At 48.6% G+C, this 19,939-nt stretch overlaps 1 long non-coding RNA gene across 6 annotated transcripts; it reads left to right on the forward strand.

The window, feature by feature from the left end:
- The first annotated feature begins 18 nt into the window (after positions 1-18).
- On the forward strand, positions 19-17,588 carry LOC146436184 (uncharacterized). 6 transcript variants are annotated; one of them, XR_014852563.1, is made up of 4 exons: positions 54-2,507; positions 3,414-3,496; positions 5,955-6,262; positions 17,370-17,588. It is a non-coding gene; the product is annotated as an uncharacterized LOC146436184 (long non-coding RNA). The 6 variants fall into 6 exon arrangements; XR_014852564.1 differs by lacking the exons at positions 54-2,507; positions 3,414-3,496 and adding an exon at positions 19-45; XR_014852566.1 differs by lacking the exon at positions 3,414-3,496.
- Positions 17,589-19,939: the final 2,351 nt, after the last annotated feature.

Genomic DNA, 19,939 nt, shown 5'->3' on the forward strand with positions numbered 1-19,939 from the left:
GCTCCCGCGCAGCGCGCTCGGGCCGGCGGTTCCGCACCTGCGGCGGTGAGTTGCGCTGGAAGTGCCGCCGGCGTCGGGGTGGTGCTGAGCGGGGCTGGCGCCGTGGTAGGGCACTGCTCGGCCGGTGGGGACCGAGGGTTTGGCAGGCAGCTCCGCGGGGCCGGGGCACGGTCGGCGGGCAACGTAGCGCCGCCCTTTCTGGCCCTTATCCCGGACTGAGCGCCCGGAGAGGGGGCTTCGAGCCTGGCAGAAAGGTTCCCCCTTTCCTCGAATGAAGCAGAGCAATGTCTTGACGCACACAAGGTTTCCCCGCGTTGAGTTCGCGGATACGGGAGAGAAGTTCTTCGCGGGTTTGATCGCCTCGTTTTAATAAAGCACCTTTTCGCTAACGAATGGTTCGCGGGCGGTGTACGAGAAGACCGTGAGCGATGAGAGTTGAGTAGTATTTGGTGGAAATCACAAACCGGTCAGGAAACGAGCTGCGTTTTCCGTGGGAGGAGACGGGACGGGGTTTGTAGCGCCCGGCGTGGGGATGCTGTGTTCTCCGGCCACCGCAGACCGGCTCGGGGATGCTGGTGCTCGCTGCCCAACTCACACTGGCCCCGGTTTTGTTTTCATCCCCTCACTGAATATTGTACTGCGCTTAACCGTAAAATGTTAACGCCTCGCAGCTGATTTCGGCTTTATCGAAGGCACCGATACATATTAGCAATCAAAAGAAAAACAGACAAAGCTGGTAGGAATTAAAGACTCTGTGGGTCACGGCATGTATGTGGAAGAAGTGTTTGGTTTGGCGGTGTACGGGTCCTGACCTGAGCTTGTGTGTGTGCGCCTTACATACATGCTGCGTTACATCATGTTGCACACAGAGATCATGGGCTCTCAGCTCCAGCTAAAAATTTGTCTTATTTTTTAAAAAAACGTGTTATTCTCCTAGGTTCTTCTTTGTCGTTTGTTGCCTTTTTTTTCTTTTTATAGCGTCTCAGAGGTACAGTCTCTATAAATTAAATAAAACGAGGAAAGGAATAAGGTGGTGATCCTAGTGCACGAAATATCACCAAGTAAACAAAAAAAATTATGTCGCCGGTGTGTATAAACATTGTATCGGTATTATTTTAATTGGAAAGTTGTAAGATATTTTTTAAAAAATAATTGAGCGAGATTTCAGAGCCTGCACATATCGCAATGAATGTTCCTATGAAGAAATAAGATGTTGTAGGAGATCTCCCAGATAATAGTGGCATGTTGTAGGTGTTTTGTGGTGGAAAGGAGGTAATCATGGTTCTTTTGCAGGTACCTCTATTTGATCGGAGTATCGGCAGATACCTCTGTTTTCTCCTCAAAGATTAAAAAAAAAAAAAAGAGAGAGACAGAAATAAAACCCCAAACCAAACCAAAAAACCCTAACAAAACCAAAACACCACAACAGCAACTTTTCTACGGCAACTTTGTGGTTGCTTCAAATATGCGATTTGCCCTTTGAGACTATCACACCTGTAGATTGTGATGCTTCCTCAACCTAGATAAAATTACCTCTAATAAAGGGAACGCTCCTCTCACCCGCACAAATGCCACTATCCGAAGGCACTGGCACTCTGAGCAGGCAGTGCTAGCAGGCGTTTGCTGAAGCCCGAACCCCTTTCCTTGTTGTGATCTACCTTTCTTTGGTTATTTTCAAGGCAGAAGACATTGAACTAGTGGGAGCCGGATCCAGCCTTTAATTAAGTTATTTATGTAATTAAACAATTAAAAGGGGGTGCGAGTCCATCAAACTTCCGGTCCGCTTTATTTCTTGTCGAAGCCGAGTTTCTTGTCGGGATCCCCGACAAGGCTGCCCGCCTACAGGCGTGTGTCCCCAGCCCGACGGGGCCTGGGCTGCCCGCCGCCCCGACCGCCCTGAACACACGGGACTGCCCGTACTTTAGCCCGGTCTAGTGGCGTGTGGCTGGGGACAATCTCCGGGCGCACGGGTGGTGTAAGCCCGACCCCGCCGCTCCTGGACCCGCTCGGCGCCCCTAAAACTCCCTCAGGGTTGCTGGGATGCTCGGGCGTGACCCCGCGCTTCTCTCCCACGCTGGCCGGGCAGCTTCTCTTCCCATCTGTGCCTATTGTGTTCACAGTTGTGTCCTTCTTTCCCCCTTCCGCCGTGTCCTCCAACCTGTCTGTTCCCCCTCCTTCCCTCTCCCACCCCTCCACCCCCGAGCCCGCCTCTGATCTCCTGGATATTTGGTTTCTTTCCCTTTCTCAATGTGTGTTCCTGATGTGGCCCTGTCGGAAAAGCTCGTTTACTCTGCTCGGGTCTCCAGTGGTTTAAGGATAATGTTTATCAGAAGTGAACGTGCTGAACTTGTTTCCATTCAACTGCTGAGTGTGGGCTGAAATACCAAAGGTCACATCTACAGTGAGTCGGTAGAGGGCAGGGGGAGACGAGAGGAATATGAAAACATAATATACAACAGCCTGTTGATCGCTTCTGACCTGCCTGGCAAAAAGATTAATTTTTTCAGGTAGGAAATCATTGAAGAATCGGAGGGGAAAAGCAGCAGGGAGAGGAGGGCGGGGGACGCGGGGCAGGGGCTCCTGCAGGCGGGGAAGGGCACGCGTGCCCGGGCAGGGGGCTCTCCCCGAGAAGGCGGCAGCTCCGCCGGTAGCTGCCCCGGCATTCACCCGCGCCCTCACCGCGGCGTCCCCCGGCTGGGCAACGCAAAGCGGGAGCGAGGGGGGAGCTGTAAGAGACTCGAGCCAAGGCCAGACAGGAGCCGGGCTTCTCCTCCCATTCCCTTCCCTCCGTGCCGAGAGGGTGACTGAGCGGTGCCGTCAGGCACAGCGCGGCCGCAGCCCCGGGTACCGGCAGCCGGTGTCTCTCGGGGATCACTGCCTCTGCCGGCCTTCTCCCGACAGCGCTGCGTCGCAGAGGGGAACCAGAGGCTCTGCCCTTCCTCTCCTTCCCTCAAACCCTGCTCTCTCACCCTCTCTGCTCCACAAAACGGACTCGGCGTGAGATGCCCGCCGCAAATCGCGTGTACGGCGGCAGAAGCCCCAGTGCCCGGCCGGTACCGGCGAGGAGGCGGCTGGCAGCCCTTGGCTTCTCCTGCCCATGAAGGCCTTCTCCGGCTCTTTCCGGGACCGGGCAGGCCTCCAGACAGTGCCCAACCTCCCGCAGCTGAGAGTAGAGTCCCGACGCTGCGGTATCCCACCGCTCCGGCAAGGCTCCGTTGCGCCGCCGCGCTCACCTCGGCGTGTCCGGCTCCTGCTTCTCCGAGCCGCTTTCATAAGGCCTTTCTGTGCCTCACTCTGCTCCCCAGATGCCTCCGCTCTCCCCTTGTAGGAAGAAACCAGGCAAATCCAATGCGGCAAAACCCCAGCCCCTCTTTGAAGCTGCAGATTTTTATTGATTTTTTTTTTTTTTGAAGGAGGGAAGATAAACCCCTCTTCTTCCTCGAGGGAAGTGGGCTACTGAGGGGCTGTTAGAGCGGAAAGATGCTCACATGGTAACGTATTTTGTAAGTAGAAGTCCCCCCAGACCCTTACCAAAGGAGAAAGGCCCCCTGCCATGAATTTAGTCGGGTGGCAGTTTTCCGAGGTGGCGAGAGGATGGTCTGGGGGCGGACGTGGCGACCGGAGGGACTGTCGTGGCTGCCCTGTCTTCCCTGCCCCCATCTCCCACCATGCGGCTCAAAGCCTCGAAATCCACCCCCGGAAGCGATGTAGACAGTTCAGTGGGCAAAGAGCATCTCGGAGCAGGAGCAGGGGTGAGGGGACGACGCGGTGGGTGTGTCGGAGGAGATTTGGGACATCTCTGAAAAGCAGGCAGGGAAAAGCGGGCAGAGGCAGGTGGCAGGTTAGCGACAACCCAGCCACAGCCCTTAGTTAAGTCCGGAGGGAAGGTGCCGTGTGGTATGGAGAGAGATGCGACCCACGGAGCTTTGAAACGGGGCTTTCATTTTGTACAGAGTTATTCCTACACGTGGGTGTATAAAATCCCACGGAATCTCCAAGGATCATTCCCATTTTCTGCGACGAACCAAACGCAGGGTGAAGGCGCCTTCACGCATCACTGGCTGCCATGTGCACTTCCTTATGCCACAAAATAGCTGAGTGCAGTAGGTTAGCGAGGGCACCGTGCCTTAGCAGGCCGACGGAAAGGGAGCGGGGCCGCTCGCCGTCCTCACTAACCTAGTCGCTCCCGCTCCGAGCCTGGGAGCCTGAAAATACCTGGCCTGACTCTCAGCTCTCGGTGTGCTGCGTCCCCCCTCGTTGCTCGGGACAAGAGCACATACACCGGCAAACGCTTGTGCGAAAGCGAAGCGGGAGTTTCACAGGGAGATGTCCTTTCCAGCCGGAGCGCAGCTGCAGATAGGGGCCGCTGCCCCCCGCCAGCTCCCTAACCCCTTGGCGACCCCCCGGCCCCTGCCCTTCTGTAGGGGCCCTCCTTGTTTCCCTTTTACCCTGCCCTCTTCAGAAAAAACGACTTTTTGAGAATCATCCTGGCACAAGTTGCCGATCCGTCGTTGGTAGATGTCGCGTTCCTTGTTACTGCCTGCTACCTTATTTTAGCTCGCTAAAAACCACCGGCTTATGCATTTGTGTTTGCATAAACTGCCTGCGTTCATTTACTTGTGATTCCGGGAGGGGATGTTTTTACCTTAATTTAATTAATAGAATATTCAAACCTGCACGGAAATACATGCAACAGCTCTGAAACTCTCACAAGCTGGGAGGTGGAGAGGGAGCTGTACAGTGTGAGAGTGTGTGATTTCAATTTTAAGAAATTGTTTTAACGTCAGGGACAAGACACAGAATGGAAATACAATAGGATTATTTTTTAATTTTTTTTTTAAACAAAGTTTCATCAGACACAAACGAGCCACGTCTGAACATTTCCTGCATATTTTCAAACAAGAGTGGGCAAAATACAATCGGGTCCTGGAGTCACTTTGGCCGTCACAGACAAAAAATCTGAAGAAAACGGAACATAGCAAGAAATCAAGACACGGGACTTTTAGATGTCCTGCTGTCCTCCTCCTTGGCGTGCAGAAGCAGGGAAGCTGACTTTCAGCGGTTAGGAAATGCCCATGCCATGTCGGGCTGTGTCGGGGGCTAGGCTGGAGCGCAAGCCCCGTGCTCGTTCTCGAGCAGCTCCTCCCGCCGCACGGAGCCGGCTGGTTCCCCGGCTGGCTGGGGCTCTCAGTCCCCGCCACACCGCGGGCAGCAGTCCCTCGGCCTGGTGGGAGAAATTCAAGGTCTGTGGAAACTCAGGCGACCGGTGAAGAGTGACTATGGGGATTTGACCCATTCTCAGGGGAAAGACCGACAGACCCGGTAACCCTGTCGGGGTTGACCCCGCCGTCTCAGGTCCGTACAGACCCTCTGCAGTGAAGGCAAGAGCATGTGCCTGCACTTCACTGGAAGACGCTGAAGATGGATGAACAGGTGAAATAAAAGCACACTAGTGCTAAACCGGGAGAAAGGCCAGAGGTTAAGGAGAGCGGGGGCTGTCCCAGTCCCGCTCCCCGACACGGGGAGTCCCATCCGGCCCATGGCATCGGTGCCACTGTCATACCCCTTTCATCCTCTCTTGAATATTTAGATCGAGGTTGGGAGGGTTAGGTGGGGTGTCTTAATGATGTGTTAGCTGCTTGGACAGATTTAATAACTTTGCCGCCAATCGTTCTTAGCAACGCCTCTGGAAACCAGACAGTGTCTCATTAGGGCTTTCCTGGTGCAAGCATTTGACTTGAATGAGCGGCGTTGAGTTAATTTCTATTTGCACTAGGATTTGTTTAATGACATATAATAGACAATTCTCGTGGACCAGACCGTAAAGCTACAGAGGGACAGATTTTAAAAGCACATTTTGTTCTAATAAAGCAATCGGGTTTTCATTTGTCACATGTTACATGAATTTAGAGTAAATGAAAAAAATAACTCTATTGTTCTGCCTTAAATTATAGGAACCAATTGGGAATTCCTAGGCAATTTTCTCCATTTCTGCCTTCGCTTCTGCAACACCTAGTACCAGTGCCACCTACAGGAATAATTGCATTTTCGGGCTGCTTTCAAGTAACCAGAAGCGTTCGAGAGTCCTGGTAGCTCTGTCGTCTTCTGGACGCACAGCAGCAAGTCTGACTTCGGAAGGCGTTGTTCTTCTTCGTGGCTTTCGTTTGAGATCACGCATTGATGCAGGCTCGCTCCTGTGTGCCATGGCAGTGAGAGCGATGGAGCTCTTCCCACGGGGACCCGGGAGACGCTGTCACCAAAGGTGAGGGGCAGCATCGTCTGCTTACACCAAGAAGCGTTTCGGGGGGTCGCTGCTGTTGCCGCGCTCGGTGCCGGGGAGGGAGACGAGCAGAGCGTGGGCTGCCGCCCGCCAGTTCCCGCTTGCGCCGACGGAGCCCAGCGCACCTAAGGATACGGGGAGCTTAGGAACTCGCCTGCGCCGCGACTTAAATCAATGCCGGTTTATCTCCTGGCTGTGCTGTTACGAAAGGCAGCTGTAAGCCAAGGGCGGCTCTGGAGTGCTCCCCTGCACACCTCGCGGCACTACTTCGCTTGATGATGTATAATGGCGAATATCTTACAGTGGAAGGATATTTATTCCCCCCCCGCCCCCCCTCCCCCGGGTCTCTTTGGCTGCCAGCGGAGTTCTCCTTCGCTGTGGCCATGCAGTCTCACGGAGTGAGGCCGAAGGGGTTCGGAGGTTCTGGGGAGACGGGCGGCAAGCAGCAGCACGGACTGTGCTCCCACAGGTGGCTCTGCCGGGGAGGAAGTTTCCTTGTTTGAATTTGTGTCCACTAATCCTTTCCCACGGTTAACCTGACCCCCTAAATATTTGTCTTCGGGACCTAAGGGCGGTGACTAGGCTTGGAAGTGCATCTTTTCTTTCTCTCGATTCCTTATCTTTAAGTGTTTCCAGTTACTAAGCTTTACTTGTGCAAAAACACTTTATACAAAACTGTGCACACGGATACCTTCATCCTGTGCACTAGGTTCGTTGATGTTTCGTTGATGTTGCTCCGGACGTCCGAGATGACCTGAGGTTCTTCTGCAGGCGGGGCGATCTGTGTCACGCAGCGCCCAGAACGCGGCTGCCAGTCCGGGTCTAAAAGGATTGCTACCATTTTCCTTCAAAACCTTGTCTTCCCCTGCATTACATAGTCACAAAACACCCAGGTGTTTGGGGCTTTTTTTTTCTCTGATAGGGTAGAAAATGGAGAGGAGAGGAGAGGAGAGGAGAGGAGAGGAGAGGAGAGGAGAGGAGAGGAGAGGAGAGGAGAGGAGAGGAGAGGAGAGGAGAGGAGAGGACAGGAGAGGAGAGGACAGGAGAGGAGAGGAGAGGAGAGGAGAGGAGAGGAAAGCTAGCTTTTTGGCTTACGCTGAAAGGTTTGTGGCCATTTAAATTTTTTACTGGCTATAGAAAACTCCGTCGTTCCCGCCCTGAGGGTTTTCTTTCGTTGAGAGAATAAAACGGGAACGAAAAACCCACAAAAACAACAACAAAAACAATAAAAGGCGAAGAGAGAGCCGAGCTGCCCTTTCTCCCTGTCGCATTCCCTCCTGCCTTGCGTGGATCCTCAGGGGAGCTTCAGTGTCGATCCCAGAGGGACCGTGATGAGCGTGAAAACAAGTAATTTGCGACATGAAATAGCAAAGACGTAGTCTGGCGCGGAGTTCACTATCTGTGGCGGGGGTTCATAAAGTAAATTAAAGTTTCTTCCTCTCCGGCTCAAAGTTTCTGCCATGAAAGTCAGTGGGTTTTTTACACCGCGGATCCAGGGGCGAACCCTGCCCGCTCACACCACGCGTGGAAATGAAAGTGTTACCTCACTGCCGCTGCTGCGAACCAGGCAAAGTGCCGTATTGCAGCCGTCCCCAGCAGCCCCCGCCGCAGCTCCTCCGCCAGAAGCCCCTCGGCGGCACAGCCCGAGGGGCGGGAGGGTCCGGCAGCCCGGCGGGACGAGCCAGAGCAGCCCTCTGCCGCCCAACCTCCGCCGCGCCCGGGCTGGCAGGGCAAAGGGGCCGGGTTTCGCTGTCCAGGTTTCGTTTACAAAACGAATTTTTCCTGCAGCTGCGGTGTAATATGGAGGAGGTAAAACCCACACAGTTCATTTGCAACATTGAGGCGCAGCGGAATTTAATGTAGAATAGTGCTGTAAATACACCGTTTTTATTTCCTAAGGGGAAAAACGCTTTTGCGAGAAGACTGCTGTCCCTTGCTGTTGCCCAGCCAAACGGGACGCCCCTCCCGAGAAGAGCAGATGTCGCTCGGCTCGGAGGGATTTTCCCCTCGGGATCCTGGCAGAGTGATAAAACGACATTTCTGAGTGACTTCTCAATGGGTTTTCTGCCAAGTGCAGCAATAACGAGCAACGCGGGACCATGCCGCGCCAGCCGCCGTTCTGGGGAGCATTGCGGCTTCCCAGTCGTGCTCTGACTCTACCCACATACCCCTTCTTCCTGCAAGCGCTGATGTCCTTGTCCCAGAGCCTGTAGATGTCCGGCAAGGGTATCTCCCTGCCGGGACCCCCATCCAGCCACAAGGGACGCGTGCAGCCCAGAAGATGAGAAAGAAGGGAGGTCCGCAGCTAGCAACCCGGCACGTCGGGTCGGTCCCTCGTCAGAGAGAAGGCTCAAACCCACCAGCTCCTGGGCCGCAGAAGCGCTCTGCTCCTGGCAACTGAGTCCCGAAGTGGGGAGCTCCCAGGCTGGAGAGCCGGATACGGCCTTTACAGTCCGTGTGTTGTCCTGAAACGCGTTCTTTGACCCGGTGCGCAAGAAACAGATCCACACACACCGCTCTGGGATTGCTTCCAGCAGTGAAGCAGGAGGGAGGAAGGTGAGGGAATTTTGCTGCCTACAGCCCTGTGCTGAACACCGAAGCAGAGTCTCAGCAGCTACGGGCACCTCTACTCTCTACAGGGGCTGCTTTTCCTTGGCCACCGCTCAGGCTCCATCGGGAGATCCCAGTGCCACCGACTTGGCCCTGGCACGGGGACCATGTCATGGGCTCTGCTGCTGACTACCTGCCCCTGCCACTGCCCTGGCCTTACTAGTGTTTTTCTCGACAATTTTCCTCCTCACCATGGATGAGATTTGAAATGCCCCCGTGTCGGACATTTGTCCTCGGGGCTTTTAAAGTCCTCTCAGAGCACCCAACAAGGCAGAAAGTGTTCAGCAATGGGGCAGGGGAACATAAGGGCTGCGGGAAGTGTGAACTTGTTCTGCTGCTTGTAGGAGACGTATATGTTTGTGACCTATATGCTTGTAGATGACCCACGTGACGGAGAAGGCAGCAGTGTCGATGCCTCCAGAGAAAGTTTGCAGGCAAGAGGTCCAGTAACGGCTGCAAAGGACCCCACGTAACCCTGCTGGAGATGCTGCATGCTGAATTTCCACACCCCTGTACCAGGGCTTCTCCCCATGGTAAAGGTCGATGCTTACCCTAAATCAGGGAAATCACACGTGCTCTCGGCTGGAGGCAGAGCCAAAAACTTCCCCCCCGCCTCCCCCCCGTCAGTGTGACATCTATTGAATCTCTCTTGGCTTCCCGGATTGAGACCTGGAAACAAGGCCTAACCCAGGTGAAGAACCCTTTAGCTGCAAAGACCTGCTGACGGTCACATTGCAGAGGCAGCATTTAGTGGCCGAGGTGGGGCTTGGGTGCAGATTCATCGATTAGTTGCTATAGCTCTAAACTCAGCAACTGCTCAGCAGTTTAGGGAATTCTTCTCAGCTTCGTTGTCAAAACATGCAGATCTTTGTCCGACGTTTCTCTTACGTAATCCAGAGTTTTGTGAACAGCCTCTTATTCTCTGCATATCGCGGTTTGGGCCACATTGTTCCTGTGTCTCTCTTCACATATGTATGAACACCCTCCACTTATAATAAGAAGAAATGTCCCTTAGGGGAAAAAAAAAACAAACAGAATGCAGTTGTTCTGCACATTTGAAGGGTTTGTTTGTTCTTTGTATGCACACAATTTAGGATGAAGGTGGAGCCTTCCATACGATTTGGAAAAGGTGCTTTTTCTACATTGTAGTTTTTAACCTTTAACTTCCACTAGTAAAATGTGACTATCAAAGAAAATAATAATTTCTGTATTATAAATCCCACTCCTGCTAAAAATAGTTGCAAAACCAAATAATTGCAATGTTCTGAATGGAAAAATTAATTTAAAAGAATCAAATTATCACAGTTGAATTGTTAATGTATGGTATTGCAAATTTGCAATAATTTTATATTTGCACTGTTTCAGCACCTTAGAAAATACAAAATATGTTATCAAGACCAGCTTCCTATATTAATAACATTACAGGTTTCTTTTTAAAATTGTGGATGTTTTTTCTTCAAGTTTAAAATTTCTGTGCCTATTACCCTCAGTATTTCTATGCTTATATGCATAAAATACAGTTTCTCATTTACAAACAAATCTGTGCATTCTCTTCGGAGAAAAAAAATGCGAAAGAGGTAGAATTACATTGGGAATATATCATTTAAACAACAAAAATTATTTTTAGTTTGTCTTTCAGGAGTGCTTTTATTAAAAGTCAGATACAGTTTTTGTGCTCGTATCTCCCGGTTAGTGTTTTCTTTGAATGTACAGGTGCACATTGAATTTTGCCTTCTTTAGGTAGATGTGTCTGGCTATATGCATGCAGCTGCCCACTCGTTAGGCTAAGCGAGAGGTGTTAGGCTGTTAGGACCTGCAAATTCGTTGGCAGTGGGGAAAGGAATTTACAGGCTCTGGGCTCTGTATTAGAGCGGCGTGGAAAGGCCGGGCGCAGGGAGTGAATGATGCTTGCTCCAAACGCTCGGCTGTGTGGTGAATTTGGGCCCCCGCCGTGACACTGACGGATCCCACGGACTCTTCCCCGCAAGAGCATCGTTTTCCAGCTTCCCCGGGTGACACCCGCCCAACGCCAATTCAAAGAGACCGCATGAAAATTGAGTGAGCCTGTCCATTCCGTCCCGCTTTCACAGCGGCTCTTTCCCTTTTCACAGCCCTGGGGGTGATACCCGCTTCTCAGGGGGCCTCAGCTCCTGCTTTTTGTGACCCGCGCCAGGAGGAAGGGGGCGCGGTGAAGCAATATCGGCTGTGAAACGGGGTAAAATTCGCGATCGCTCCGGGCTTATCACTTCGGACAAGCCAGCTTTTTGAAAGGGAAGCTCCACGCGGGGTAGTCTCAGGTTGCCCACCCTACACCTCAGCTCCAGTTGCAGCACCCCTCGGAAGGAGAGGAGCGGGAGGGGTGCGGCATCGGGCCCGCTCTGCCTTGACACCATGCGCCATGGGGCGGATGCTGCGCGTAGTGTCTTGCTCGGCTCCGCGGGAGAAGAGAGCCCTGACCCCGGCTGCCGGGGAGCAGGGAGAGCCTCCGGGCTGAGAAATATCCCTGCTTTCTTTCCCGGCGGTAAGGAGATCGGTGTGCGACAGCCCTTTCCCATTGCACTATCCATAAATAGTTGCCTATATAAAAAATAGAGTTGGGTGTATAAATACACGTGTACGTGTGTGTGTGTTTTCAACATCAGTTGCATCTTGCACGAACCGGGACGTTTTCTGAGATCGGGACGTGATTCCTTTCCCGGGAGGTTTGCCGGAATAACTAGCGCAGCCTTTGCCACGGCTCCTGAACTGGTGCTCCCCGACTGCGTTCTTAAGCCCAACGTGTTTTTTCCTGCTCGTTTATTTTGCTCTTGGTATGCTTTTGGACTCTCTAAATAAGCTGCCGGTAATATCCCTAAATCCCTTCTGGCGTCAGAAGCAAACGCAGCAAACGCAGGCACTTCTGACTTTTTTTTTTCCATCTCTCCTTGAATCTTTGAGGCAGATGGAAAAGGGGTGGGAGTAGACATCATGACAATGCGGACAGAGAGGGAGAGCGAAACATATGTTTTTGAGTCTGGAGAGCGACACTTTTCCCGGCAAGAGCCTGAAGTCCGGGCAGGAGTGGGAGGAGGCTGCTGGGCCCGGCTGCGGGGAGCCCTCCCAGCTCCGCTCCTGGGCGAGCACAGCCCCCGCCGGCAGGAGCCGCAGCTCCGCTCCGCCGGTTTGCCAAGGTGGTGTTTGCCTGGAAGAGACCATTGTGCTTCTAGAATATTTCAACACACTGCACGGCAGGAAAAAGTGGACTGAGAGAGAAAGAGCTCTGCCCTCCTCGCCCGCGGTCTTCGGGACTGTCTGAATTTGCAGGGAAGGCAGGCAGGAGCACTACATCTTTGTTTCTTAGGGAAACCTAGTTTTATTCTCTTGCCAGGTTGATATTAAGAGTGATTAGCGATTTGTAGCAGTGTTCTTCTCTTCCTGTTTGTCAGAGATCGCTCTGGGAGCAGCCGCCACCCTCCAAAACGCTGCGTGTGTGTGTCTGACACCCGGAAGGGGCGCAGGGAGGGTCGGACTTGGATGCTCCCCGGGCCGTCCCGCAGTGAAGGTGTGACCCCCCAAGGCAGTGGGGTTTTTTTCACAGGTCTTGGGGAGAAGGAAACAGACAGGTAATGGAAGCTCCTTCTGCAGGCATTGGATTACAGTGTGCCTGCCCCATTCAAACTATCATGCTGCAAGTCTTCGGCCCACCAGGCAGACTCTGGGTCCTGCCGAGAGCTGGGACAAAGGGTGATCGCATCATCTCGTGGTGACTGCAGTAAGGACAGATCCCTGCTGCTCCCGCAACCACAGCTGTCACATTTCCCCTTCTGCCTGCCAGCCATTCTCTTAAAGTGCAGCTTTGTGTTTAAAATCAAGAAGCATCTTGGCATCCTCTCTCAAATTGCTGTGAGCTGTGGTTAGAATAACGCTTGCTTGGTGAATAGTTGGGGTGGAGGAAAGTCTCTGAGCTTAACTGTGCTGGGAATTTTCCACTTTCATTTCAGTGACAGAAACTGGGTTTTTTCCCCTTGGAAAGCATTTCAGGCCTCTGCATGATTAAATTCATCTGCAGCATTTGGGATGGGACATTGCAGTGACACAGAATGAGACTGTGACTTTCTGTTGGGTCATGGCAAGGCTGCTGGCATTGTAGTTCAAAAAGTATTCATATACCAAAGGATTCTTTCTCACTCACTCCTGTCCAATTTCCCCTCTGACCATGAGGGTAATACTGGGCGAAGTGCATTGTTTATATCTAACTCCCTTGTATGTTTGAGTCAATCACACAATATTTGAGAATAACTAGTAAGTTATTAAAGACAGATTCAAGTCTTATTCATCCAGCGTATTGTGCCATCTGCTTGAGAGGAGGCAAATCTGGTGCTGATAGTGGTGACAAGGATTCCCTTATTTGCTGTAATGCAAGACCAGAGGAAACAAGATCAGTACACTTTCAAGTAACAGGTTAGGTCTCATTGACAGCAGGTTTCTCTTTTTTCATCCTTCCCTCTGCCAGTCCCAGGATTATAGTTCTAACTTTGTGATTACCTTTTTTCTCTGGTATCATTATTGCACTTGAATGAGATCACTTACAACTAAACAAGGGCTTCTCTGCTAATAATCTCTGTCCTTGAAGCCTATTTTTACTTTACCCGTGCTTCAGTACTATGGAAGTCCTTTAGCCCTTCCTGAGATCCAGTGAGTCACCTCTTGAAGCACTTAAGAAATGTTCTCTGTTTTTTTCTGTTCTTCCTTCAGGTCATTGTATTTGTCTGCCTGCAAGGATGCAAACCTGAAAACCTTTCCACTGATCCATGGGGCAACAGTCCCTTCAAGATGATCACACTGCATGGAAAGAATAAGTCCTCTCAGACAAACTAGTGTGTTAAAGCCACCAAGGTGATCTGCTGTGCCCAGTTGTGGGCAGAATGCAGCCTTCCCTGGGCTGCCAAGTGAGTGGAGAAGGCACCTGCCCTTGGCATGCCTGGCATTTCACACGTGGCGCCTAACACTTGCACAGTCAAGCCCAGGTTTTCATGTATGTCCTTCCTGGGCTTAATTCTACCATCATGTACCAGAGTAGGTAATATCTTATTCATCTCTAAATATCACTTAGTCTTAGTCATGGAGATGGAATTGGTCCTACAACAATAACAACAATAATTGCTTTTTACCTGTGTCTTTTCCAACACTCCCTACATGGCTTCCCCACCACAAAACCAAACAGAAGCTCCCAGAAAGCAGCAAGTTTAGAGAGATCTGGCTCCTCACCAGTTTGAATTTTAAGATTGGTGTTTGCTCTAAGACATTGAGCTATAACATGTCTCTTCTAGTATTTAACTCCTGGGAAGACAAAAACCCTTCTATGCAAAGGAGAACTAAACACTTTTTAAACATACTTATCTAATGGATAACAGTACTGACTTTTGTGCGTGCTGCTTCTAACATGAATCTACCTAACCTCTGCTTTAGAGACCAAGGATTAAAATGACTTCATCTTCTAGACAAGAAGTCCCTGTAATAACAGGAGTGGATTACAGTTCTGGATTCAACTTCCCACTCTCCCTCCCAATTACCCTTCCTTCTATTCATGCACTTAAGTCTGGACATATATGGACATCGGGGTAGAGGTTTTGTGCCTATCAACAGCTACAAACACTTGAGTACCTCAGCCTGGTTCATGGTGAGCCAAGTCAGGCTGCAGGTTAACAGCTGAATAACTGGGCACAACACCTCAGCAGCAGCTTGCTCTGTGCGCAGTGATTCATCTCAGGTATTTCTGAAATACTTTTCTGACTTTTTATTCTCTTTCATTTAGGTCACATTCAACTTCATATTGCAAGGTGCTGAGTAACAGCTTATGATCCCTATCAAGTAATGGCTCTAGGGTTTGTTTACCAACATCCACTGGAGACTCCAGCTTTTCTGTAGAAACAGAAACTGAACCCAGACTTATCCAGGTATCAAGCTGTCACATTCCTTGGGGCCTGTAGTGCAAACTGGCCTTTGTGAAGAGTGTTTACCATGACTGTGAGGCAGCTGTGTTTAGAGAGTCTCTTCAAGAAAGTCGAGAAATAACCAGTGGGATTTCCATAACAGATTTATACCTAGTTGTAAGGGAAGAAAAACTGTTAATCAATTGGAGCTTTGCATCCATCACAGTTAATACAATGAAATAGCAGTGATGAGACTCAGAGTCTGACAAGGATGCAGGGAAGTCCTCAAGGTCAACTCTGGCCCAGGCTTTAATTTATCAATTATTTCAGGATTTGTTCCTGCAACATTAATAGATAATTAGTGTAGTCCTGATCTCTGTACCAGTACAAAGTATTCCCTCCCAGTGGGACTTACCTATAAGTTCTTACTGTGTGAGCATTGTGCCTGCAGTCCTTTTGGTTTTTTGCAACTTCCATCTTATTTGCTGTGAAAAGATGTGCTGTCAGATTTTGAATACAGGAGAGAGCTAGTTGCAGAGGCTTATCCCAGCTTCAGGACAGGAGTAAATTTTGCTATGAACAGCATCCTGTGTGTAAGGAATGCTGTTCATTTTTTTCTAAACTGCAGTGTTTCTCCCTATGAATGCAAAGTACAATGTTTTATAAGTGGCTGGGCCAAGTTTTGCCTTATGATTCACCTGCTGTGCTTTTCAGAGAGGGTAGGAGCTACCAAAACGTATGAAAGAGGATTTATACTGTATAACAGATGACAATTGTCTTATAAGCTCAAACTCTCGCAGCTTCTGCTTTCACTCTGAAGTTCCTTGAGAAAATTATTCGATTTATGAAGGCCCAATTAGTAACTGGCAAACATGTACATGCAAAGAAGTCACAGAAGCCAGCAGCAGCCAAGCACAGGCATCTGAAAGCAGAATTATGTTTAGGAAATAAAACTGCAAATAATGCTCCTTTCCAAGACCCCCTTGTCCCCACCATGTCCTAACACCCCCCTGCTGCTCTGTCCCTTAAGTAACTGCAGTTCAGGATGTGGTGGAAATACTGGAAGGGAGGAAAATTAGTCCAGAACTGTTTCTGCAGGGTTTCACTAGGAGGAGCCATACTATATGTAATGAATGTGCAGAGCTGTTTGCAATTAGTATCCATCTGAACTGCTCCCAGGGCAGCAGTTTTGCTACTGCCATTTATCTTTTTAATATAGACTTTTCAGATAGATCAGAAGGTAAAATTGACACAAATTACTGCGATCGTTTGGTTTCTCAGTATGCTATTTTTACAGACTTCATTCTGCCACCAAGAGGACAGTGACTCTAATTACCACACCACATACATACCTTATGTAGGACTGTAGTATTTTGTGACATGTTGCTGTATCTTCCTCTATGTTTTGTACAATTGTGAGCACAATTGGGCATGATCCTACCTAATGCTTCACCTGCAGTAGAAACAATTATCAGTAATAACATTATGGGGAGTCAGGAGTGAGAGGGTGACTTATCACTTGAGTTCCACTGTTCATCCCTAGGGAAAGCACTAATGTAAATTTAAGGTACTGAAAATGGCGCAGACCAGCCCTACTCCAGGTTGGAACCCACAGGAAAAAAAGGTGAGTAATGAGGGGCACTGCCTTCGGAAGGGCATTTACCTTACTCTTGTAAGGTTCCTTCAGGAACCCCAAAAGTCCATGAGGCATGTCCTTAGAGAAGACAACCACAGCTCAGCCTCCTGTTTTACCTCTTGGGCTGCTGTGTCCCTCTGAGGTGAGTAATGCTGCCTGTCTGCTTCTAGGTGCAGGGGTAAAGATCCGTAACTCCTTCCCACTTCTGATTAGAACCTTTTCCTCAGGCAACACTAATCACTTTTCCCAGCCTGTAAAATCCTGAAGGCTCATGGCAGATGGGTGGCAATACCATAGGATGGAAGCATAGCTGTCAGTGTCTCTAATCTGGCAAGGCACACATCTTACAACGTCTGAGAGCCTCAAGGCATCTGCTACACCATTCAGAGAGTGGAGGCAAAATCTGCTCTTGGTGTGATTCACAGGGATGGTTTAGGGTCACTTACTTGTGTGAACTGGACCTGTGTGGGTAGCTGTCCCTAGAGAGGACCAATAGATATCATCATCTTGCTGGGTCGCCTTCACCAGCCATAAGGGACTTGGAAGGTCCAGTAGATCGTCCACAAATGTTGTTCGGCTTTTTATCTGTTATGAAAACCACAGCTGAACTCTGCAAAATCCCTGAAGCATTTACTTTTCAATTCTGTGCTGTATGAGGGGTCCAAGCTACACTAATAAAGATGTAAGAGAAAAAAAAAAAGAAACAAATATCCCATTTGCACATTTCCAAAGTAGACAAAGGCATAAAGTTTCTTGCACAAGTAGAAAAAGTCACATAAGTGATCCTCTGAATATTTTTAAAAAGAAATAAATTGCAGGTTTTTTTCAAAACTAGCATTTAAACATTCTCCTCACAGCGTATTCTTTGCAAATGCAGGCTGGGGTCTTAGATGTTTCCCTGATAAACCTACTGTATTCATTCTGTTTTCAGATGGACTCCTTTGAGATCTCTGTGAAATGAGTGATGTGTCTTACCAGTATAAAACAAGCTGTTCCAAGAATATCAACAAGGCACTGGAATACGGCAGGGAGACTGGAGACTTTCCTGAGAAGGTTTTGCCCAGTGATGGAGAATATATTTGTGTTATTACTTTAGCACAAGTGTCTTCTATAATACTAAAGTTTGCTTTCAAATAAAACATAAATTGCACATCTGGTGGAAAGAAATAAATGCAATAGTTCTTCAAAGACTATCTGTCAGGCTTAAAAAGCAAAGAGATGAGGATTTATTGGTGTTTTTATTATTAACATAAAAGCCTGGGGATCTCAAAATAGACCAGGTTTATAGGTAAATATGGGTTCTATTTTCTTCTTTGTTCACCTTAACACACTATTAGCATTAAGCTAAAAAAGGATCATCTGAATGCTAATGGATTTACAGTGTGCATTTGGATGTTAGCTTAATCAATACATAGAGGTAAAAGACTGTAGAGAAAGTATGCAATACAGATATATGCATAATCTTAAAGATTTCAGACAGTATCTTAATTCTGGAAATACTATTTGCTTACAAAATCCCAGTCTTTTGCTTTCCCAGTCTTTCAAGACCTTTGTGAAACACCAGTGGGTTGTTTCTGTCCAAAGGCTTAGAATGGGCAGCTGTTTGCAAATGGACAAACAATGAAGGAAGGAGGAGTTTCTAAAAGACTATTTCTAAAAGTATAATTTGAGGGAGCTGGGGTAAAAATTACATCTCCTAATTAGCAAATGCAGGGTGGCTTGAAGACATACACGTAAGATTTCCTATCTGAGCTGCTGGTGACTTCAGCCTCCTTCCCAGAAGTAAATTATCCTGTGTGATGTTGGTTATGCCTTTCATGAATCACTGGGAGGTGTTGGAGGGGGCTGTACAAATCCTGGTCCCCAGTTTCTTCTAAAAATTGTGTGCAAAAGGTTCACTTTTGCTGTGTCAGGACTGGGTTGAATCTTTCATGGGATTTAAATTAAATCCTTGGCAACCACTTTACTGATTTTATAACAAAATCTGACCTATGTGTTAAAGTGAGGACATTATTTTGCTGGGTTATTGCTTAATTACTAAATGAAGAAATATTAAGTACAAATTTAATGACTCATACAATATTTCCAAATGACATGTGCTATAAAGTCCCATTTACTTCTACCACACTGGCATTCAACTCACTTTCCATTATTCCTGAGGCTATTAATGTCAGTAATTACAGGAGGTAGCATGTCTAATATTGAGTGTATTGTGGAGTAAAGCAATGTTGAGTTCCTAGAGTGTGTTTTATATTAAGTACAAAAAGCTTCTGATACAGTTAATGTAACTATAAATCTTAACTCAAATGCTTATATGTCTCGTTTATGACCTGAATAAACTCTGAGGCAGAAGCAAGGCAGCTGAATAGCCACTCACTGCCAAACCACATATTCAGCTGAATATGCACTTACAATATCCTTTTCATATTGAATAATAACAGAAAGACAGAAAACAGGCTGAATATTTTCTCTAAATTGTGGTTTTTTCCAGAACACTGAGTTTAATGGTAAAAAAATTCTCTAAATATACACAAACTTTAGAATCACAAATATATAAATAGAACATAAAACTCAAAATAGGAGTTTTTTTCTGAGTGGAAATTCAGCCTGTGCTAATAATGAGAGCTGCTCTACAGGTTTTGATGTGTTAAATATTGAACACCCTGCAGCTTGGGGAATGCACATCACTGTCCATTTGGGGAGGCTACAGGACTGGCCTGGGTGTAGAGGTGGCCAGAAGCCACTGCCACCTCTGGAAGAGCTGTCTGTGTGAGCTGCCAAAGGAAAGCTGGACTGTGAGGGCAAAGAACCTTCGGAAGGCTGTGCTGTATGTGACTGATGGTTTGGTCTGGCTTTGTACTTGCTTGCACTCACTGCTGTAACCCCCTGAGCAGACAGCCTGAGCAGGAATAGCGTGTGCTGAGAACAAAGTAAGCACCAGTTAAAGTTCTGTCAAGGCTCAAACTTCCAATGGCAGCCCCTGGGTGCTGGGTGCTGGGTGCTGGGTGCTGTGACCCGTGTGTCCCCAGACATCAGCATGCACTTGGTGAGGTTTCAGCCCAGGTGCCTGCAGTGTGAGGGTGGCTGTGGCATGGGAGCCTGCAGGATGAAACGGGGAGTGAAATAATTTGACCCCCAAAAAATAAGATTTAGGTGCAAGTTGCACTGGAAATCACAAAATTAAACTCAGAGGGAGATCAACTACCAGAAAGCAGAAGCCTTACTTCAATCAATATCCATTGAAATCAACTTCTTTGGATGGGAAGTTTGCCTTAAAGACCTTTGGTACAATATGACCTTTTAATATTAAGCATGTCAACATTTAAATTGATGATGCTATTTTTTTTAGAACTATTTACAAAGGGAGTATTTCCCTCTGAATTTGTAATAAATCATGCAAGACATCTTTTCATTCCATTCCCCTTTAGAAAGAAATATTTGGTAGTTTAAAATATTTAATGTAGTGGAAAATCTAAAGGGAAAAATAAAGCATCAATAGAC

This window comes from Lichenostomus cassidix, chromosome 5 (genome assembly GCF_008360975.1).
Source record: "Lichenostomus cassidix isolate B80296 chromosome 5, HeHo_3.0, whole genome shotgun sequence".
Lineage (NCBI taxonomy): Eukaryota > Metazoa > Chordata > Aves > Passeriformes > Meliphagidae > Lichenostomus > Lichenostomus cassidix.